Genomic DNA, 25,091 nt, shown 5'->3' with positions numbered 1-25,091 from the left:
GTTCCATACCAGAGGTATACCCCTCATTGGTAAGATCTGGCCATAAATTAAACTCACTGGACATCCATATCCTGTCCCCACCCCCAGCCAAGGAAACCACGGTGAAGAACTTCTCAAAAGCAAACTTCACACTTCTCAAAACTGAGGTGGAATCCTTCAAAGCCCCCGGGCCAGTGGAAAATATGGCCCAAACCGCAGAATCCTTTATAAACGCATTCTATGGACACCTACAGGAATGCATGGATCGTGCTATCCCAAATAAAACCAAGACTCACTCCTCCAAAGACAGGAGACCTGTCTGGTGGACCCCAGCCATAAATAAGCTATACAACAGAAGGAGGAAGCTACTACATGATAGAGCAAAATCCCAAAAAGGGAAGGCATCTCTGATCAGTACTAGCAAGAAACTACGATCCATCATAAAATCATCTAAGGCCAGCTTCGAAAGAAAAATTGCACAAGACGCTAAAGATAATCACAAGGCCTTCTTTAATTATGTCAGGAACCTGGGTGGCAACTCCCAGATATGCTCTGACTTAGTGCAAAATGACAAAAAATACGCTGAACCCACAGACATTGACAACATCCTGGCAGACAGGTTCAGTGCAAACTTCTCCCCCCCCCCCCCAAAAAGAGCAAATGTCTATCCCAACAGAGTGTAGCCTCCCTGACATCACAGATGCACAGGTGAGAGCTGCCCTCTCCAAAGCAAAAATCACAGCATCAATGGGACCGGACAGTGTCCCGGGCTGCGTCTTACATGAGCACCAAGAAGAACTGAACCCTCCCATAAAGTCACTGTTCAATCTCAGCCTTACTACAGGATATGTACCCAAGGAATGGCGTACAGCAACAGTGGTCCCACTCCACAAAGGTGGTGCCACAACGGACCCCAGAAACTATCGCCCTATAAGCCTGACTAGCCTGGTCTGCAAAGCTATGGAGCGTATCATCATGGAACTCATAAACAAAGACATTGGGAACCTCCAAACAATGGATCCTACCCAATTCGGCTTTGTTAAGGGCAGATCTTGTCTCTTGAACCTGGTCGACTTCTTTGAAACAGTCACCGAGGCCATAGATGAATGGAAGGTAGTCCACACAGCTTACCTGGACCTCGCAAAAGCCTTTGATACAATACCCCAGTCGGGCATCATAAATAAGCTCACCAGCTTAAATATCAACCCCTATGTCACAAGATGGGTTGCAAACTGGCTAAGGGATAGAACCCACATGGTCAGAATTGCAGGTGCCATGTCAGACTCGAAACCAGTTACAAGTGGCATCCTACAAGGCTCAGTCCTGGGACCTCTCTTGTTCGGTATATATTTCTCTGAGGTACAGGCTAACACGGGAGGACTATGGCTGACCAAGTTCACAGATGACTGCAAACTGTGTGCCATAATCGACTCACTGTCTGACACAAGTATCCTCCAAAAGGGTCTCACAGAGATGGATAACTGGTACCAGAGCCATGGCCTAAAGCTAAATGCCAAAAAGTGCATAGTCATCCCCTTTGGAAAAAACAAAGTGCCCACAAATTACCACATAAGTGGTAATCCATTAAGTACAGAAGAAGTAATTAGGGATTTGGAGACCCAAGTAGATAGCAATCTCTCCTTTGACAATCACATTGCCAAAGTGGTTAGAAAGACCTTCTATATAGCCCACCTTATCACGAAAGGGTTCACATCTAGATCAAGAGAGGTCATTGTGCCCCTCTACTCATCACTCATTAGGCCCATAATTTAATACAATGCCCCATTTGGGATGTACCTTACCCGACACCTGCAGCAACTGGAAAGACCCCAAAAGTACCTCACCAAGAGGATCAAGGGACTCAAAGAGATACCCTACGCAGTTAGGCTAAAGAAATTCCAGCTCTACTCAGTTGCTTACCACCTACTCAGAGGCGATCTGTGCCTGACGTATAAAGCCATGTCCAACCCAGAATTAATGGACATGCTCCACCACAGGAAATCCTGGAGGGACAGATTCATATCCCAGAGGCTCCCCTCACTCTGGAACAAAATCCCAATCCATGTTAGGCAGAGCCCCTCAATGACCCTCTTCAAGAGAAATCTTGACGAGTGGATGAGAGATTGTAGGTTTACCCCTGGGATCTCTTCTGTGTCCCTACTAGACAGAGGCACAGTAAACTAACCTTAAAAGGGCTATCTTCTGTGACCTACTATACAGAGGCACAGTCAACTAATTTAAAAGGGTGGTGAAAGCCAAACATACTCTGGCTAGGCTTATAAATGCCCTAGGGCAGATAGCCTAGTATCACCCTATGAACCTATATAGCTATGAGCCTATGAACCTATAAAGGCTTTAGTCTGACTATCAAGTCTCAGGTAATCAAAAGTGGTAGGTTTACCAGACCCAAACTGTTACAAGCTTCTCCCTACTATTTCAGTCTATGTCTGTTTCTATTGACCTTCTATTCCTTCTCACAGCATTTCTTGCTCCTTCAACCACTTCACTACACTGGCCCTAGATTCACTCACATTTTATCTCCTTACTCTCACACTCCTTATGTTTGCCACTGTAACAGTCTTTGTCAATCTGGCTTCTCAGAAGAAACTACATGCAATAGATAAAGAGGTTCAAATACATTAATAAGGCCCAAATTTCTTTCACCTGATTACTCAAACCTCAGATGAGTACTAACTGAGAAAATGGCTAAGAGGGTGGGATAATTGTAATCTTATCTGTTCATGCTCGAATGCACCCCCTTTCTGTAAATTTCTTTGTTTGCCATATGCTTCACATTGCCTGTATATTTGACTCCTTCCTTACTTTAAAATTATATAATGTTTATGTATGTGTATATCACATACAGTGCTTTGAGATATGATTTTTCTGCCACTATATTATGTATGTCATATAATATATATCATATATTAATGCAAATCAGCTAGACACTGGGATAAACAGTTCATGTGATATGCTCTTGCTTCTAGAAAATTTGTTAAAATACAGATCTCATAGAGGTTAGATAATGTCTTCCATCCCTGAATGTTAGTTATTAAGACTCCTGCCACATCATGGTATCATAGTAAAACTTTACATCTTTTTTTTTTAAATCAAACTTTAAATTTCTAGTCTCCCACCAGGACACAAGTGCTCTTCAGCAATTACATTCTGCTTGCCGAGCACACTCAAGCAAATCTGCAGTCTGCAGCTACCACTCCACCCATACAGTATAGGAAGGAATCAGTACTGCAAGCTAAACAAGGATATACATTTTGAGCCTTAAGGGCAGGAGCACACTCAAGCAAAGCTGCAGTCTGCAGCTACCACTCCACCCATACAGTATAAGAAGGAATCAGTACTGCAAACTAAACAAAGATATACATTTTGAGCCTCAAGAGCAGGAGCACACTCAAGCAAATCTGCAGTCTGCGGCTACCACTCCACCCATACAGTATAAGAAGGAATCAGTACTGCAAACTAAACAAGGATATACATTTTGAGCCTCAAGAGCAGGGTCAGTTCACCCAGGCATTCTACTTGTATGTTTTATGAGAGTGAAGCTATTACATTAGCAGTATTTCTTAGTAGTTCTCAGCTTGCTAATAAAACTGACTGTTGTAGCCTTGTGTCCTCCCCATCCCCCACTAGTACAGTAATCCTAACTGTCCAATAGACAGTATGCATTTAATTCACATCCCTGTGACTAAATTAACCATCAAGCAGCCCTCTCAGTACTTTCTGCCTTAGCTTGTATCACTTGGAGGCCCACCTGTTTATTTGCATCTCTATACATTCCCCTCCATTGCTAATGTATCTCCCTACTCTAATCTGTGCACAAACTGGTTATTAATCAGGAAGTCAATGTGAAGACACACTCCCAACCTTAATAAACTTTGCTGTCTCTTCACTTTACAGGTAGTTTGAATTATTACTTACCCCCTCTGAGGCCTTCACTGATTTCCACTGATTGCCTCTCTGGTTTCTTTGCATTCCACCTGGTTTACACCCCTTGTGCTATCTCCCTCCCCCAATACAAAGTCTATATTAGAATCCTGCTGAGCATGGAGCCATCTTTAAATTTCTAGTCTCCCACCAGGACACAAGTGCTCTTCAGCAATTACATTCTGATTGCCGGTAAGCCATTAGACCTCAGGAATTTGTTTAAAGTGTTCAGATTTGTAAAGTAATACTTACTTTTTTCTCTTATCTTGGTTGGCTCTGCCCTGCTCCGTCCACCCTTGCTAACGCTCGGGCTCACTCCGCTCCCCTGCCCTGCCCCCTATTCCCTCCCGCCCCCACTACCTCTACATTTATAGTAATCACAGTCACACCCACAGCTCACCCTCACATCACCTCCACCAATCACAGCTCCTCAAGTCATATCACATTATACCACACCAACTTGCTCCACACAAAATACTCCCAATCATTCTCATTCCCACTAGGCATTTTTTACATCACCCACACTACTTCCCCATCCACATATAGTGCAACCCTAAAATTCCTATTCAGACCCCCCACCTAGAAACAACTTAAACTTTATAACCATGACTATCACACAACTAAGTCTAGTCTGTCTTCTCATAATTCTTTACAACACCACAAGTTATCACTCTAGCAATATCCCTAAATTTAGTAGCACAGCACTACATTATACAGTCTCGTATACAGACACCACACATTATAATAATAAGTGGATGCACAGACTCCTCTCTAGGCATAAAACTGTCAGTGGAAAATAAGGAACTACAAATGTAAAGAAACGCCGACAGTGTATAATAATATCTGCCCAAAGTTATTCAAGAACTACATAACGGACCAATTCAGAACTAAACACATATGCTCTCATTCCTACTCCAAAAAAACACAATACTTTCTCACACTCCTCACCAAACTCCAACATCTGTATAACCATTTTAACTCCAGGCTCACCATAAGTGGGGATATCCACCCCAACCCAGGCCCAAATCCATCCTGTCCAACACAAACTGCTCCAACACAAATGTTAGAACATAACACCCCCACTTTCTTCATCCCTGGACAAATCAACAACAGCAGCAAAACCAACCATCTTTTAATGCTAAATATTAATATTAGAAGTATCAAGAACCTAGATTGGTTCACCTGTATATCAGAACCACCAAGTAATCTAATAAATCTCCATGGCTACCAGCAGCTAGTCCAAATTCCAACAAGATGTGATAAAAAATCTAAAAGGGAATCCATCCCTGACTGGGTCCTAACTAACAAACCCACATTGTACCCTCACACAGGCAGTCTCCCAGACACCTTAAGTGACCACAACATAATATACTTTATACATAGTAGAACAAGCATATGCAAAGCCACTAACTATATATCCACTAGAAACACAAAAAATTCTCTCCTGAGGTCCTCAACACTTTACTCTGTAACTGAGACTGGACCCCCCCTAAAAACCCTCCCACTTGGCCAGGCTGTAGCATATTTCAACAAAATATTTCTACAACATGTAGACACTGTCGCTCCATTGTGCAAAATCAAGGTTAGAACCTCTACAAACCCCTGGCTCAGTAAAGAAACCAAACAAATCCTCAAGTCCAGAAACACTGCCTGGCTTTACTATCAAAAAAACAAAGAAACACAAAGCCTAACTAAGTACCAAGAACTGCACAACCGTGCAAAAAAATGCATTAGGCTGGACAAAAAAAATCCTACTACACAACATTACAAACTAAATACCAACACAACCCACAAAAATTTTGGAAAAATGTAAACCAACTACTAAAATCCACCCAAAAGGCTACCCCAAACCAACCACCCCAACACTAAAGTTCCCACCGAAACACAATTCAACTCCCACTTTCTGAACTCAATTATATCCTTACTATCACAGGACAGTTCCTTCCTCACTATCCCCCAACACAAATAACACTAATACAAGCTTTACCCTCAAAACAGTTTCCATCACTTCAATCAAAAGCATGCTCTCCAAACTAAAAACCTCATCAACAGCAGCCGACCTACTCCCCAGCTATTTCTTGAAACTCACAGCAGATGCTATTGCTATCCCAGTCTCCACTCTCATAAACAGATCAATTGTTGAAAACTATGTGCCCAAACTCTGGAAAATATCCTATGTTACACCCATACATAAAGGCAGGACCTCCACTGAACTTAATAACTACAGGCCCATTGCTTTACTCTCCCCCCTGGCCAAAATCCTAGAAAAATGCATCCATACCCAGATGCTAAACTATCTCCTAGACAGCAACATCCTGTCACCTACTCAGCATGGTTTCAGACCTGCGCATAGTACTACTACAGCCCTCCTCTGCTTCACAGACACAGTAAACCATCTCAAAAATGAAGGCCTACAAGTTTCAACTCTTTTTTTGGATATGTCCAAAGCATTTGACACAGTCTCACACCAAATCCTGCTAAACAAACTAAACCAATATCTTCTATCAAATTCCACTCTTACCTGGTTCCAAAGCTACTTAACTGACAGGTACCAAGCTGTGAAATGGGAAAATTCTCTCTCTCCTCAGCTGCCCATAACTATAGGAGTCCCACAGGGTTCTGTCTTAGGACCACTACTATTCACAGTCTTCACAAATTACCTCCATACTGCCACACAGCATGCATCTATAATTCAGTATGCAGATTACACTACCTTAATCTGTGCTGCACAAAACATTCCCACCCTCCTGCAAACAACTTAACTAGCATTCTCTGATGTTGAAAACTACCTTACCAAAGCCCAACTTATCCTCAATCCAAAGAAAACCCAGCTTATGATTATAACCAGTTCTAACAAAAACACTAACTGTCATTTCACTATCTACTCCACAAATGTTACTCCAATTGCTCCAGTGGCACAGGCTAAGCTATTGGGAATAATCATAGACTCCCACCTAAAATGTGATAGTCATCTCAACTTAACTATTAAAAAAGTACATGCCAAACTGATGTCACTCTACTGTATCAAACCATTTCTTACCAACAACATAAGATCAGCCATTGCTCACTCCCAACTTCTATCCACCTTACTCTATGCATCTCCCATTCTGACTAATCTCAACAAAACTGAACTAAGCAAAATGGAAGCCTGCTATAACAGAATTGCCTGCTTTGCTGAAAATTGCTCATATAGAACTTATCACTGTACTGCTTTGAGACAGCTCCACTGGCTTGAACTGCCCAACCTCCTAACCTACAATCAGCTCTGCCTCTGTCATTCTATTACCTCCCCAATAAGTGTCCTGCCCTCACAAACCTAGTACATCACTCAGCCAAAAGGCCTCTTAGAGCATCAAGCAAACTACTACTAGAAGTCACCAACAGCTACAATAGCTTTGGAGATGCACTATATAGTAGTTCAGTGGCTAAAAAAATGAGCTCTCTCCCTACTAGCATTCAAAACACATAATCCAAAGCCTCCTTTAAAGACCTCATCAGGCAACATCTCAAGCAAAGTTGGCAGCGCCATGATTACTCCCCAGGCTAGTGAAAGCAGATAACATATACATACTAAATCTAGAGCACTTGATAATAGTTTTCAATCTTACTCACAAACACTGGCTAATCTACAATGTATGTACTGTACTTGTGTACTATGCATGTATTCTAACTATGTTCCATATTTCAGATGTACACCACAAATCTATTAATTGCCTTTATTTTTAAAATTAATATTTTTTTGTTTGTCCTCTCCACTCTAACTGTTTATGTGCCGCATACCACTGTAAAAACATATCTCTTGTAATTTGTGTGTATACTGATCATGTCTAAATAACTAAATGTGTCTGAAATTTTTCTTTGTGGAGCTTTTCTGCTGAAAAAGGGCATTTTCGGCTCAGTCAGACACCCCCGGTTAACAAATGTAAAATAAATAAAATAAAATAAAATAAAAATAGTGGTGATATATAGGTCAGAACAGAAGAACTATAGTTGCAGAAGTAAAGAAATATAATTGCAGTCTGTGCTTAGATCTAAAGAAGTATACTTCTCATGGAAATATATCTCAGATGCTCCCTGCTGGAGATTTTTTTCTCCTTGGAAGGAAATTTTGGCCAAGAACTGGAAGCTTTGGATCCAGAAATCTGATTTATTCCTCAATGTAAATGAATTTGCTGAAAAGTCTAAGTTCAGTGTGCTGTATTCCTGCATATTGCTGGGAAAAAGCCATAAAAGTAATTGAAGATTTTACTTTTCTTGAAGATCCAAATGACCAACTAGCCATATGTAGAGATGCATCCAGAAATTATTCTTAGTCCAGGTAGTACTAGCAATTTATTAGGCATTTCTTGTTCACAGTACTAACAATTTATTAGACATTTCTTGTTCACAAGAGGACAAGGTCATAAAGGAACTGTAGATGATTTAGTTTCTCAGCTGAGCAGCTAAGTCAAATGCTGTGAGTATGGTAAGATGCGTGATTCTCTACTAGAGATGGAATAATTTGTGGTATAAGATCTGAAGTGCAGTCTATTAAGAAAAACAGCCAAAATCCAAAAAGTTACTTCTAAAATGTTAGGATCTATATAAAACTAGCAGAAAAATAAATCTAAAGCCAAAAAGATGAATCCAGAACCACAAAGGTAACAAATCGACAAAGTATTTACTGAGTCATGAAAAATACATAGGCTTTCATGTCAAATCGCACTTCCTCAGATGTTAAAATATTTTTGTCTTTTAATCTTCAGTATCAGGTTTAAATTTGTCAGAGTTTAAAGTTGGTTGAATGTCAACACCTAGAGTACAAATCCAGTGATATTCTGTTAGCCCTTAGTCAAGCATGATATCAGAATCCCTTTTGAACAGCCACAAAATTGTAGAATACTGAGGCCCTGTTTCTGAGATGTATTGATTTGTAATTCAGAGCCACATTAGCGACAATGAGGAAAGACCTCAATATAGGTTAACTTGTAAGTCTTTGAATTCTGTTAACTACCATGAAGTGCAGATCAGCATTTACTGTGATAGTTACAAGCAGTCCTGGCTAAATCGTAAAAACAGAGGCACTACATCACATTCATTTGCCCAAATACAATACACACATTGAAACAAGCTCTCACACCACAGGCCCCATACCTGTCCCTGAACTGCCTGAACATCCCCAAAGTATCCTTTTCCTGCCCTCATAAATCATGTGATATTGCAGTTATGGATTCACTTTACATGCTCAGCATTTTAAAACATCGATATTCATATGGCCGAGACCATATAATCAACATTTTAAAACATCGAACGTGTTAAGTGGAGATCTGCATACAGCACAGAATGGGAAATTTTATCTTTTCCTCACTGTAGTGTGATCTCGGAGTTGGTATATTTAAATAGCAGGGTGTGGGGGGCACAACCCCCCCAGGCAGGGGGTGCAGGGGGGCTTGCCCCCTGCAAAAAATCCTAGATTTTTTTTTGTGTTGTTTTTGTTTTTGATTTACAGGTTTGATGTTTCCACTTAAAAAAAAAATGTATCTGCTTTTACTGTATTTGTGTTTCTTCCTACTTTATTTTGCTTTTGCATCATCTTAAAAGTACTCAATTATATTTATTACTTCTTAGTGTAACTCATTCTAAGCCTTTTAGTTTAAGCACTTGGGCTTCAGACCAGTTGTTTTACATTAAGAGGGTTCGTGGTCTACACTCTTGTGGGAGGAGATGCTGGACTCTGCACTTCTGAGCTGGGAATTTCTGGTTAAAGGCTTATAGTGCCTGCATATTTGAACTGCTTCTTACTGAAATTGGTACACCTTGTTTGCTGTAGCATAGACTAGATCCAGGCCTGCTGAATCTAGCTTTGTTTGTATAACTTGAGCACTAATCCAGGCATTCTTTAAAGTATTCAATTATATTTATTACTGCTTGGTAGTAACTTGATTAAAGTGTAGCTATCATTCTAAGTCTTTTGGATTAAGCACTTGGGCTTCAGACCAGTTGTTTTACATTAGGAAGGTTTGTGGCCTGCACTGTGATGGCAGGACAGGTAGCTTACATCCTTCTAAGTTGGGAACTGCTGATTGAGGGCTCAGTGTCTGTTATTCTAAAAGTGTATTAGTTCTGGTTTAAGCACTTGGGCCTGCTGAATCTAGCTTTGTTTGTATGCTTGTTGTTTGTTTGCTTGTTATTTTCCTGAAACGCTAATTCCACCTAAAACACGGCTTTTCAGCGCTTCTGTGGATCCCTAGTGATATCTGCATTGCTTACTGTACTTATTTCCTTGTTTCACTTGAAAGAAAGTTACTGTTTGTCATTTTTGCATTTAAGTTACCTGTAACACATTGCATTTAAGTTACCTGGCACTTGCTCACTAAGTCAGCACTAAAAAATTAAAAGCACTACACCCTCACAAACTCCCCTTGAGTACCTTGTTCCCCATTGGCCCTTTTTTCAATTATAAAGGAATTCCCAATACTATTCTAGCATGTCCAAAGGTCAGTTGTCAATCTCCTCTCCGGTCCAGCTGGTGAATCTGGGAATCTTGAGGCAATGTTACAACTGCCTCATGTACACAGACAACCCTCTCCTCCTCCCAACAAATTCCAACACATGTGAGAGATGCAACCATATAGCCAAACTGGAGGCTAAGCTCTCTCAACTCAGTACTGGCGTAACCAGTCAGGAGGAGAAGGAAACCACACTCACTACAATTCCAGTCTCACATAGACCTACCACGACAGCAAACCAAACACATAAACACACAAAAACATACTCGGAGGCTCTAAATAAAAATCTGCCTAAGCAGCAGAGACCTCCAAAGCAGACACCCAAGCAACTGCTACTCCAAAACAAAACAAGTGCAACACATAGCTCACAAAGCCAGAGTGCCGAACAGTCACAGCCCTTAAGGCTAAACAACACACCTGATACACTTGTAATAGGTGACTCTATCGTCAGTCACATTGACGTCCCGCTCACCAGGCTGAACAAGGAGAAGGTCACGGTGAGCTGCCTGTCAGGCGCTAGGATCCGCCACATAACACACACACTCAGGTCACGCCAAGGCAAGTACAAATATGACTCAGTCATTGTCCATGCTGGTGTGAATGACCTGAGATGTACCTCCCTGGACTACATGAAAAGAAACATAGAGGAGCTCTCTGAGCATGTAGCCCAGGCTGGTATGACCCTGACCTTGAGTAGCATCTTACCCTCACAAAGAATGATGCCACAATATGAAGACAAGATGATCAATTTCAACAAATGGCTTAAGTATTGGTGTCATTCAAAGGGGTTCCAATGCCTGTCAGCCTGGGATGACATGCTCGACAAGCCACGATGCTTCGCTAGGGACGGCTTGCACCTGTCACCCCTGGGCTTCCGGATATTGGCAAAGGCTCTTGCTACCCCCATAGTGCCTTTTTTAGGCAAGGCTCAAAAGACAAACCCACCTCCATAGGTATCACAAGAGATAAGAAACCAAGAGTAATGCTACTCAACGTCAGAAGTCTAAACCTCAAGATGCACGCACTCGAAACTCTCCTTAGCATGGAGAACATTGATATCTGTGCAGTAACAGAAACCTGGTTCAAGGCTCCTGAGAGCACCCCAGCACTACCAGGTTATACATCATACCATGCTTTTCGGCCCCCAAACTTGGACCGAACCACAAAAGGAGGGGGAGTATCAATATTCGTCAAAGATACCCACACCTCCAGGTTGGTGGCACAGCATGAAGCATCAGAGACTATCCATGTGCAACTAACAGTGGATAAAACTGCCTTCCAGTTTATAGCCTGCTACAGACCACCCTCCGAAACCCAGGAACCCCACTAGGCCTTCCTGAGAACACTGGAAAATATGAAGGTCTCTCCAAACACCACTATATTGGGCGACTTCAACTACCCAAACATAGACTGGGAGAATTACTCTAGCTCCAACACCCTAGCCCAAAGGTTCCTAGAATTTATAAACTCAAATGCTATGGAACAACTCGTTACCACTCCCACAAGAGGGGAAAACATACTGGACCTGATCATCACCAACATGGGGACTCTATGCTCCAGACCAGAAGTGTATCCCTCACTGGTAAGATCAGACCATAAACTAATCTCACTGGATATTCACATCCCGACCCCACCCCCTGCCCAGAAAACCACAGTGAAAAAGTTTTCTAAAGCAAATTTCACAGTCCTCAAAACTGAGGTGGAATCCTTCAAAGCCCCCGGGCCTGTGAAAAATATGGCCCAGACCGCAGAATCCTTTATAAACGCATTCTATGAACACCTTCAGGAATGCATGGATCATGCAATCCCAAATAAAACCAAGACCCAATCCTCCAAAAGCAGACGTCCTGTCTGGTGGACCCCAGCCATAAACAAACTATACAATAGAAGGAGGAAGCTACTACATGATAGAGCAAAATCCCAAAAAGGGAACACATCTCTGATCAGTATTAGCAAAAAACTATGGGCACTCATAAAATCGTCTAAGGCCAGCTTCGAGAGAAAAATTGCACAGGACACTAAGGATAATCACAAGGCTTTCTTTAGTTATGTTAGGAACCTGGGTGGGAATTCCCAGATATGCTCAGAATTAGTCCAAAATGACAAAAAATACACCGAACCCACAGACATTGCCAACATCCTAGCAGACAGGTTCAGCGCAAACTTCTCCCCCCCCTCCCCACCAAAAGGGCGAATATCTATCCCAGCAGAGTGCTGCCCCCCTGACATCTCAGATGCTCAGGTAAGAGCCGCCCTCTCCAAAGCAAAAAACACAGCATCAATGGGACCAGACGGTGTCCTGGGCTGCGTCCTACATGAACTCCAAGAAGAGCTAAACCCAAGCATAAAACTACTGTTCAATCTCAGCCTTACTACAGGATATGTACCCAAAGAGTGGCGTACAGCAACAGTGGTCCCTCTCCACAAAGGTGGTGCCTCAACGGATCCTGGAACCTATTGCCCCATAAGCCTGACTAGCTTGGTCTGCAAAGCTATTGAAAGGATCATCATGGACCTCATAAATAAAGATATTGAGGACCTACAGACACTGGATCCTACCCAGTTCGGCTTTGTTAAGGGCAAATCCTGCCTCTTAAACCTGGTTGATTTCTTTGAAACAGTCACCAAGGCCATTGACAAGAGGAAGGTGGTCCACACAGCCTACCTGGACCTCGCAAAAGCCTTTGATACAATACCCCACTCGGGCATTATAGATAAGCTCACCAGCTTAAATATAAACCCCTATGTCACTAGATGGGTTGCAAACTGGCTCAAGGACAGAACCCACATAGTTAGAATTGCTGGAGCCATGTCAGACTCCAAACCAGTTACAAGTGGCATCCCACAAGGCTCAGTCCTGGGACCTCTCTTGTTCGGTATATATTTCTCGGAGGTACAGGCAAACACAGAAGGACTGTGGCTGACCAAGTCCGCAGATGACTGCAAACTGGGCGCCATAATCAACTCTCCAGCCGACACAAGCATCCTCCAAAAGGGCCTCATAGAAACAGACAACTGGTGCCAGAGCCATGGCCTCAAGCTAAACGCCAAAAGGTGTATAGTCATCCCCTTTGGCAAAAACAAAGTGCCCACAAATTACCACATAGGTGGTAATCCATTAAGTACAGAAGAAGTAATAAGGGACCTGGGGACCCAAGTTGATAGCAATCTCTCATTTGACAACCACGTGGCCAAAGTGGTTAGAAAAACATTTTATATAGCCCATCTCATCATGAAGGGATTCATATCTAGATCAGGGGAGGTCATCGTGCCTCTTTACTCATCCCTCATCAGGCCCATAATTGAGTACAATGCCCCTTTTGGGATGTACCTTACCAGACACCTGCAGCAACTGGAAAGACCCCAAAAGTACCTCACCAAGAGGATCAAAGGGCTCAAACAGATGCCATATGCTGCCCGCCAGCTCTACTCAGTGGCATACCGCCTGCTCAGAGGTGATCTGTGCCTGACGTATAAAGCCATGTCCAACCCGGAATTAATGGACATGCTGCACCTCAGAAAATCCAAATCCCATCGAGCTACTGGGTCGAGACTTGAACCTCAGCACTGAAATAAATAGGACATGCTGGAGGGACAGATTCATAACCCAGAGGCTCCCTTCATTCTGGAATAAAATCCCAGTCCAGGTTAGGCAGAGTCCCTCATTGACTCTCTTCAAGAGGAATCTTGATGAGTGGATGGGAGATTGTAGGTTTACCCCGGGTATCACTTCTGTGTCACTGTTAGACAGAGGCACAGTATACTAACCTCGAAAAAGGGCATAGCAAAATTAATTTAAAATGGGTGGCGAAAGCCAAACACACTCTGGCTAGGCTTATAAATGCCCTAGGGCAGATAGCCTAGTATGAACCTATGAACCTATGAACCTATAAAACGTTGATTATATGGTCTTCGCCATATGAATTTCAACATTTTAAAACGTCGAGCATGTAAAGTGAATCCGCAGTTACACATTAATGCCAGATATTTGAATTTCCCATGTCACCTCATGCTAAGTACTCCCAGATGACTAGTGTTCCCCCTGCTTCCCATGCTCTTAAAGTGTCATTAAGGCATGATTTAATTATTTCTGATGTCTAGTGGTCCTTTCTCTAATCCCCCTACTGTCATAGTGGTATTAAGGTATGAGATATAAGAGTTAGTCCTGTTGTCTAGTGTTTCTTCTGGTCCCTGTACTGTTAAAGTCTCATTAAGACATGAGATGTAACAGCTAACTCTGGTGTCTAGTGCTTCCTTCCCTATCTCCATGATGTTGAAGTGCAGTTAAGGCTTGACAAGTAATGATAATCCCTGGTGTTTAGTGCTTCCTTCCTAATCTTCATGATGATGAAGTTTAGTTAAGGCATGATAAGTAATGATAATCCCTGGTGCCTAGTGCTTCCTTCCCGATCTCCATGATGTTAAAGTGTAGTTAAAGCATGATAGGTAATGGTAATTGCTGACATCTAGTGCTTCCTTCCTGATCTCCATGATGTTAAAGTGCAGTTAACTCATGCCAAGTAATGATAATCCCTGTTGGCTAGTGGTTCCCCCACTCCCAATCCTGTTCTAAGTGCTGCTCAGACACTACTTTTAGGAGTTATCCATGGTGGCTAGTGGTCCACCCTACTCAATATTGCAGGTTCTGCTTGTTAGTCTACAGATGTGTGGAAGTATGACAGGCATCCTCACACACACCCCTCACACACAAAACAGCCCACCTACGTGGTGGCATTCATGCACACACTCACTCCTTCACCCATACACACACACCTAATGTACACCTCACTATTCCCCTACTGCAACCTCCCAGGCATACACACAAACTCACACATTCACTTACAAATGCAGCCCCTTATATACACTCACACACTCACACACACACACACACACACACACACACACACACACACACACACACACACACACACACACACACACACACGTGCACGCGCACACGCATGCGCACACACACACACACACACACACACACACACACACACACACACACACACACACACACACCTCCTAACCTTACCTTAGCACTAAACTCCCCAGTACTTACCTCTACCATGATGGAGGAACATGGCATTTTGTCTGTGTTCACAATCATGATAAACAAGGAGTGGGCATGCTACGATACATGGTCTAGTGATTCTGTGAATCACTTGGCACATAAATACGTTACTGGATGCAGTTCTGGGGTGAGAGCACATGGCTGATTTGCATACGCCTCTCCTCCATACTGCAGCATTACCATGTAGTACAGCCAATGAAGATAGCCTGACACAGCGCGGCATATCTTTGTTCAAAAGCACAGTGTTAGCGATATCTCTGAATTCAGAAAGTTTTCTTGAGGTATACACATTGTGTACACTTACCTTTATGAATTATTGTGGTTCACACTGTTCCACATTGAAAGCATCTGACTCACATTCATTATTAATATTAATTGTTAAGGATTTCCCTCAGTTTAATTTCTCTATGTCTTTTGGGTTTCTAACATGATGAGAGGAATGGACTCCATTCCTAAGTTAAAGTATGATTAAAGTTCATGAAATTAGTATTATTTCAGTCTTTGATGTTATGCAAAAGTGCTCTTTGCAGCACCCGCAATGTACCCTGAAATTACTCCTTCTGCAATTCATACAGTCACATGTATCAGCGGCATATCTAAATAAGACTGTATATTTTTTTATGAGACCCATTGCTCCTATTACTATTGGAACTGTCTGGGTATCCTTCTTCCGCATAGTCCTCACTTCTTCCTGCAAATCCTGATATTTTATGACTTTGTGTCTCACTATACATAAGACAATTTAATCAGCGGTGTAGCAATTTCAGTGATCAATGCTACTTTTGTCTTCTTTTTATGGACTACTTTATCTGTTTTTCTCACATCTATTTTTTTGAACTGCTGGTAATGGGTGATCCCATGTGATATAAACTTAATTTTCTATAATACTTTGTGGCTCATGTTTCCAGTCCACCTCAGTTAGTTCACTATTATAATGTTTGCACAATCTGGGGATTGTGTAAACATTATAATAGTGAAGTATTTAATGATTCATGAAAAATGCATAAGCTTTCACGTCAAATCGCACATTTAGCGCTTTCGTCTTCAAAACAGGAAACTTCATCAGAATCAACAAGAATGTGTTTCCTATGCCTACTGTAATGCCTATTGGGCATTTTATGTGGATAAAACCGAGAGGAACCTGAGGTCCAGGATATATGAACACATATATGACAGTCGAAGAAAAGACACAAATGCCCTGTTTAGGCATGTTCTCCAATGTAGCAGAGCTGATTTTAAATTTTGGGTCCTTGAGTGTGTTAAACACGATGATAGGGGAGGTGACTGGGAAGCCAGGCTTGAATTTACGGAACTGATGTGGCAACTATGCCTTGATGCCTGTGTTTTTCCAGAACTTAATGACCACATTTCTATCATATCAGCCCTTAAATTGAGAGCAGTTAAGTTGAAATGATTTGTTTACACACACATATATATATATATATATATATATATATATATATATATATATATATATATTTTTTTTTCATACCTAATACCATCATAAATATGGACCTTTCATTACATGTGTAACTTTTAAGAGTCATTTAAAATGTTTTTTTTTTCCACAAGATTTTATTATTGTATTACTGTTTTATTGTTTGATAGACAAGGTGACTGGGAAGCCAGCCTTGAATTTACAGAACTGATGTGGCAACTATGCCTTGATGCCTCTGTTTTTCCAGAACTTAATGACCACATTTCTATTGTATCAGCCCTTAAATTGAGAGCAGTTAAGTTGAAATGATTTTTTACATATTTATATATATATATATATTTTTTTTTTCATACCTAATACCATCATAAATATGGACCTTTCATTACATGTATAACTTTTAAGAGTCATTTAAAATGTTTTTTTTTTTCACAAGATTTTATTATTGTATTACTGTTTTATTGTTTGATAGACAAGGTTTTTAACCAATGATTGTGCTTGTTTGGCTATTTAAATGTATAGGAAATACATTCTTGTTGATTCTGATGAAGTTTCCTGTTTTGGAGACAAAAGTGCTAAATCTTACTACTGGTTTTTGGAATAAAGAGTGGGTCAATTTTCTGGTGTCTCCTTATTGAGGAGGGACAGCCTTTATTGGTACCTGCATCTGAATGACCTTGGTTTTATTAGTTTTGTGTTTTCCTTTGGTCATGCATTTGGTGTTACTTATGTAGCCCACTATCCTGAGCTGCCAACATTAAGCTTTCATCTTTTTGTTTAAATTAATTTCTCCTTACCCATTCCTGTGTCAGATTTTTATTGACATGAGGTTGTTCCAGGAGATTCCTTTACTTGCAACTATATTTATGACTTTCCACATTTCTTGCCTTCCTATCTGATCCTTCTCTTTATATTCTTTCTTTTGTTTTGTTTTGTTTTTTTTTTTGTTTTTTTTTTTTGGAACATTCAATTTTTGTCTGATTTTTGTCTACTTCTGGTTTGAATATCATTCCCATGTTACACCAATATGCTTCTGCTAAACTAAGCAGGGAAGTCATTGTATACTTGTTCTCCTCGTGTTTTAAAACTTTTACTGTGGTTGGATCTGGTGACATCAGTAAATATGTATGCAGTCCTACAATTATTATTGCAGGTCTATACATGTAATCATTTTCAAGGAGGCCCATACCTCCTTCAGAACAAAGAATATATAATCTTGGCATACACTGATTTTTATAAATCATTTGATAAGCGTGAATCATTTTTCTTGTTTTCCTGCCCATCTGATCCAATACCTTTTGGGCCAGTCACTGATACCAAAACTATAAGTTAGAACAGGAAGAGCAAATAAGTTTATAACTTGGACTTTGTTCCTAGATGGTATGGCTGTTTTCCGTACTAATGTTAGTCTTCTAAAACATTCTTTACTGAGTTTTGTTCACATGTGTTCATGTTTTATTGTCAATCCTTTATCACTTCCCAAATATTTATGCACTCCTTCCTGCTCAAGTTCCTTTATATCACATTCCTGTCCTGGACAGATATTTTCTTGGTGCTGCAGCTTTCCTGATTTAAATGTTGTTTTGCATATTTAGCAAGACCAGATGAAATTCTTATATCATCTGAGAAAGGTTTGACCACTAACAGTTGTGCTTTCAGCTCCTCATCTGATGAACTATACAGTTTTAAATCATCCACATAAAGAAAATGAGAAATCTTTAAACTTTGTTGTTTTCTAAGAGACAAACTGTAACCATGACTTAATATGTTAAATAGAAAGCTTGAAGCTTAAATGAGGTTTGGCAACAGACCAAATTGTCCCGGGACATCTTCAGAAAGGGGTTAGATAAATATAATAAGTGAAGCTAAGTGGTTTGGGGAGATGGAAGGGTTAAATGGAAGGAGGGATGATTGGAAGGAAATGAGGTAAGGGTGGGGAGGGGCTTAAGGGGTTTTAGCAAGTGTCGCTGGGTAATAATCACATTTTGGCATGAACTTTCTAGATGGAAAGTTTGTGTCCAAGACGACCTAGATATACTGGGGTAAGGTAGGCCTTGGTTTATAAATGGTGGTCAGGTGGTGGAGGTGAGTAATTGTTACAAATGTATGTCATTTTTTTTTTTTGGGGGGGGCATCTTGAACCCTTTTTCCCATTTTGCACATGGGCATGATAATTGTTGGCAAATTGAACTTTAGGTATGAGAAAGATGTGAATTATCTGTTTAGCAGTTAGATTGCTGGAGTTGTATGTCATTTGTTAGTGTATATCATGTAGGTTTTTTCTCATCTTGTTTGTCTTGTCCATGGTTCCACTTCCTTTACCCACTGACTCTTTTGAGGGTAGAAGAAAGGCACCTTGCCGCCTAGATGAGAACCATACAATTAATTAGTTCCTTGGCTAGAGAGCCTAACAAACTCACTTGCTCCTCAAAGAAGTGAAATTTATACAGTAGTGAGTGGGCCACTCTGCTAGACCCAACAGTGTACGGGCATGTGCGGTACATAATCTGCGGACTGGAATAAGGAGTTTCTTGTGGCAGGAGTGCGGGCTGTTGGTGGTGGAGTTCTTGAGGTTGTGAGGTTTTCAACTTTGTATTGCAGTTCTATGAGAGTTTATGGGGAGATGTGGGTCTCATAGGTTGGGACTTGTACCTTCCTGTCCCTTCGGTATTTTTGTGCACCAAGATGTGAGGCCAGCAAGGCTTGGGTGCCATGCATGCGCATTAAGCAGTAACTGCTGTGAGGGGGGGAGATGGGAGTCTCTGGATGTCATCCATGGTTTCCACGGTTTGGATTTTTGCAACATCATGCCACGCAGACACAGTGCGGATGCTGATAGAATTTTTGAAATTTATGTTATTTTGTGAAGCACATTTAAATAGGTCTGTTTTGTCACTATAAAGTCTGATTTTCTGTGTTTTAACAGATATAATTTTTTCTGTTTTGGAAGTTTTCACTCTGGGGCTCTACGATAAAGGAACATAGCCCATCTGAACCATTCAGCTAATTCAGTGACATGCACAAGCAGAAGATTTGTAATTGTTGCTGGCAGTTTCCTGGTCACTTCAGAGGAGTCTCGGGCTTAATGGCTACCATGACAGGCTCACTGAGGCAGACTGGCAGTCTCCCATTAGTATGGTTCAGGGTTCCAAGTTTTGTTTGCCTTCACGTTGGATTGTGATGAGGATGTTCTCCATAGCACATGTTGGTGGTGGTGAAAGAGTAGCAATCACAGCATGGTGTCATTAGACAGCTCTTCCCAGGGGCAGTGCCAAGTTTTCACAGACCGAGATATGCAGCCAGCAGTAGTTAGTTGCCGTACATGCACGTTGAGGGGGAGGTTGTGGGTTTGGTGGTGCATCATGGTTTGGATTCGGTAAGTATACTATATATATATATATATATATATATATATATATATATATATATATATATATATACACACACACACACACACACACACACACACACACACACACACACACACACACACACACATATATATATATATATATATATATATATAGAAAATAAAAAAAAAAAGCTGAATAATGGGGAGGGGCTTTTTGGTCTGTTTGTTGAATTTCTTGACAGGAGGCCGTGGGTCCTAACATTGTTGTGGAACTTCTGTGGGTCCTTGTGTTATAGAGCTTATGGGATAGTTTAGTAATAGGTAATATAATCTGGCAAAACCTTCAGTGAGCTCTACATCTGCCAGGTCATTATGTTAATTGTTGCTTGTGTGAGTGTCAGAGAGATGGACTTGATGGTGTGTTTGTGGGGGGATGGAGTGTTTCTGGCAATTTCTTCATCAGATGCACTGGACAAGTGAGTACGATCTGAAGTTGTTTTAGGGGAGTGTAGTAAAGTGGCTGCTGATCGTAATGCAATTTCCTTTGTATATGGGTTATATTTACAGACTTAGGTGTTAAAGGGCAAGGAACTGTTATGAGTTTCATTTATTCATTTATTGTTATCTTTTTTCTGCAGTATTTCTGGGATTTATAAAAACGTGCATGTTAGTTTTGTTGCAGGACAACAAAAGTAAAAAACATATCTACATTTTGTTAGGGGGGATTCAAGCCTGGCTCCAAATTAATAACAATTTTGAAAAGTCTGCAGAAAGTATGTTTTAAATTTCCATTATACGAGAGAAATATATGAAGGTTACCAGCGATATTATACAGTGGGCAGACATTAAGAATTGGAGTAATGTTTGGGTGAGAATGTCATTAATGGCAGCCTTAAGATTTGTGTTTTATATTAGACGATCTTACAAATTGTTCATCCGTACAAACAAGTAAATATTTTGTAGAATAGTGAAGTAGAAGATCTGTAGCTTGAATTCAAGCTCACACTTAAGCATGTAGTAGAGAAAATGTATTGCTGGGTAAACTACTGATCGTTTGGTAGTATTGGTCCAGTGTATGTTTTAGTGGGTTTTAATCTTATCAAGTTAGTTTTGAGAACATTTGGGGAGTTGAGGTCGGCTTTCTTCCTGGTTGCATTGATGCATAAGTACTGGTTGCACTTGACTGAGATGAGAGGTGGTGGTTCTGTAGGTACGTATGTTGGGTTTGGGTGGTGGAGCAGGTGGTAGTTCATGGGGTTAGGGAGTAACGTTAGTGGAACAGATAGTGTTTAGGGCAAGTGGTTGCTGAATCTCAAGTTAAGATGCATGTTTTCTTTTGGATTATTTCTTATTCTTTTGTTGATGGTTTAGTGTGCTTCATCTGAGGCTTGATTTCTGGTTTATTGCAGGTGTGGTGCAGTGCTGCATGCTTGTTATGTGATGTTGGTAGGCTGTGGTGTTTTCTTTTATGCATGTGTGGAGTCACTCGTGGTACCTCTCAACTGTCCCTGCTTTTCAGGGACGTCCCTGTTTTTGTAGCGAAATATCAGCAAAGGGGCTATATAAATACTGACAGCACTAAGCTTCAAGTCCCAGTTTTAAAACAGCTTCTATGAGTACTGACGGGCAGCAGAGTTTATTTATTTATTCAAATTAAAGGCCAGATTTAGTAGTAGTGGGGTCTGCATATCCTCCCTGCAGCTGCTCAGGTACAATGGGGGTTTAACATGGGCTGTATGAGACGGGGGGGGGGGTTCTGATTTCATGTTTATTGGATAGTTGGCTCTATCAGGTTAAGAGGTTGATCTGGTCCATGTATATCTGCTCTGTCATACCTTGCAGCTGTACAGATTTTCATAGAATGTCCAGAATTTGCTTCATGTTTGGGATTTGTTTTCATAGAGTTGGGGTTTTTGACAATGGGTGGCAAGGCATTATAGACTGAAATTTAGAAAATGACAGACATTTCGATTTATCACTTTATACCACTCAGAGGATATACAGTCCTCCTTTTATTTTTGGCTTGTGTACACTTTTGCTCTAAAGGGTGAGAAGTACGGGCCTTGTCCACATTACCTGGGCTAAGAGGCAGAGAGGTATATGTTTAGAGCTTTTGCTTGTGTTATTGCTTGCAAGTTAAAGGGGAGCAAATGGGCAGAATGTGGTACACATACTAATGGTATAGTACGGCATATTAACAGTTTCAGCTGGTAGGGTTAAGCCGACTACATTAAAAAAAAATAAAGCGGGGTAGAAGAGTAGGAGGAGAGCTTAAGTCATAATTACATTGGAAGAGTGATGGGGCAATATGGCTATGGGTCACCTTGACGGCACCTCATGTTAAGATATTTTGCTTTATGTCAGGGAATTTTACAGTTCTTTTCTTTTACAGATCGATGAGGAATAAGTGCACAGTGGACAGTGTGCTGGTAGCTGGATTGATATGCAAGGAGGTCGTAAAAGGAGGTGCCCAGAGTCTCATCAGTTGGTGGCCTGAAAGGGTGAATGTTCCTTGAATGGAATGGTACACAAGGGGATACAGGTAATCTACCTTTAGATACTTATTAATCCATGTCAGGCTTGTTGAGTTATGGAGTAGTATGGAGGCAAGAAGGCTAGGGTGAGTTATGGACGGGGTGGAGCCGGTCTACAGGATTGTTAAGGGGAGTGGAGTTGTATACAGCGGGGGTGTGGTATCATGATACATCTGTTATGGAAAGGTCAAATCCAACTACCTCACCCCAAAATCCTGATTAGGCTCCCTTTATGGTTAGATGAGGGGTGGGGCAGAGCATGGTAAGGCGGGGAGGTGGGCTCAGAACTGGGGGTCTGTGGCACCTTTCCATAAGTCAAACATACAATATGGCAAGGCTAGCTTACTCGGGTGTGGTTACAGGAGCGGGGGATGAATTTTGAGGGAAAGTTATTTGACAGGATTGGGAACAGGGTAAGGTAGTTTAGTTGATTGAGAGGATGTAGTTAGGACTTCTTCAGTGGCATGAATGCCAAGGCTGAGTGAATTAATTTGGTTAGTGGTCATTGGTTTGAAGGGTCAGGGTAGGCTGACAAGGAAGAGGGACGGACTGTGACTGTCAAGATGGTTTGATGTGGGGATTGCTTGGGATAGGACAGTAATGGGGTTATACTTGTGGCAGGTATGTTATGACTATAGTTAGTTATTCTGGAAGTGTAAATGTTTCCTTGTTTACATTTTAGTAGCAGGAGATGAGGGACTATTATTATTATATTGATAGGAAGAAAGTTTCTTTTGCTATGCACACTTCTTGTCATTCATTTTTGTTGGGAGGTATTGGGACCATTGCACAAGTTGTTGCTGTACATACTGCAATGGTTACCTGGAAATATCAAGACAGGACATGAATATTGGTTTCTTAGATTGTGCACAGCATCTGTGATTTAAACAGCCTGTTACCAGTTGATGCAGTGATTGTGTGGGGTAATGTGGTAAGTTGATTGAATAAATGATTTAGAGACTATTAAGAGATGAGTTTTCTGGGCATATGCTGTGCTGTGTAGGCTTTAGAGGGAAATCAAGAGATGACCCAGGGAAGGTATATTGATATTTAAGTTATGCCTTTATAGTAATTAGTTGTCACAACTCTGTTACTATATCACAAAGTGAAATGGAACTCAGGGTCATTGATTCTGTTGCATGTTCTTGCCTTGGCTGGGAAAGGATTGATGGAGCCAGGGCAATTTAGCTGGGGCAATGTAGGGGCAGGGTGTGCTTTGACACTACCTAATGCCATTAAGAAAGTTTGATGGTGTATGCAAAGATTTTACAGTGTCGTTTCTTTTGCAGGTGGAAGCAGTTGGGGCATGAAGGAAGTAGCTGTGGAAGGTGATGGAGTTGACAAGGTGAATGTTCCTGCTGTCCTGATTATATTGGTTGCAGAGGATGTCTTGGTCACTAGTTTGGTTGACAGGGCCACATAGAGCAATTAATTGAGCAAGCAATGGTTAGTGGTTTGAAGGAAGAGGAGTTGAAGGGTATGTATTCTTTTGGAGTGGATCTTATGGTGGGGTATGGTGGGGTTACATGTAATCCTGCTTTATTTAGGTTCATTAAGCTCGTTTTAGTGCTGGCATGTCGGGGCTTTGGTATTGATGACAGGGATTTAAGTTAGTTTATGTAAGATGGGTACACCAAATGTTGTTTGGCTTAACCCTTTTTTATGGGGAGTAGGTGGTTGGAAAATTTTGATAGGGGGGGGAACAGCCTGGTCAGGCTGGTTGGAGGAGAAGAGGGACAAGCTTGCCCTCTTCTCTTCCCCCTCTGGTGTTTGGATGTTCATTTCAAGGATTTGGGAAAGGAAAGTGAGTAGCTGGAGGATGCTTGCTAAATAAATAAGCAAGCAGAGGTAAGGATGCTGATTATTTGGTTGGAAGGTATTTCAATAAATGGTTTATGAAGTGTGTCGGGGATGTTGCTTCATAAGTAAAGTAAGTGGATGGATAATTCAATAAATGGGATATGAAGTGAGATCTTGGAAGGTATTTCATATGTAGAGTAAGCGAGCAGAGGTATGGGTGCTGCTTACTGGGGGAGGATGAGTAGGTACGGTGTCCTGATTAACATTACAAGGATGTTTATGTTGTGTTTAAAATCAACTATACTATGTTCAGTTGTAATTAATAAATGTTGGTTGTCAAAGCTTTGTTATGGAAGTTTAATAAAGGTCATCAAATGTCATTCGGTGTGATGTGTTTATTGAAGGGGACCAGGAGAATATTTTAAGGGCAAAACAAAAGAGCAGTGGGGACAAAGAGTTACACTGGAATATCCCCCTTTGAATT

Source organism: Protopterus annectens, chromosome 1.part2 (genome assembly GCF_019279795.1).
Source record: "Protopterus annectens isolate FY-2018-M chromosome 1.part2, PAN1.0, whole genome shotgun sequence".
Taxonomy (NCBI): domain Eukaryota; kingdom Metazoa; phylum Chordata; order Ceratodontiformes; family Protopteridae; genus Protopterus; species Protopterus annectens.
The sequence above is the reverse complement of the archived record's forward strand: the minus strand, read 5'-3'. Positions refer to the sequence as shown.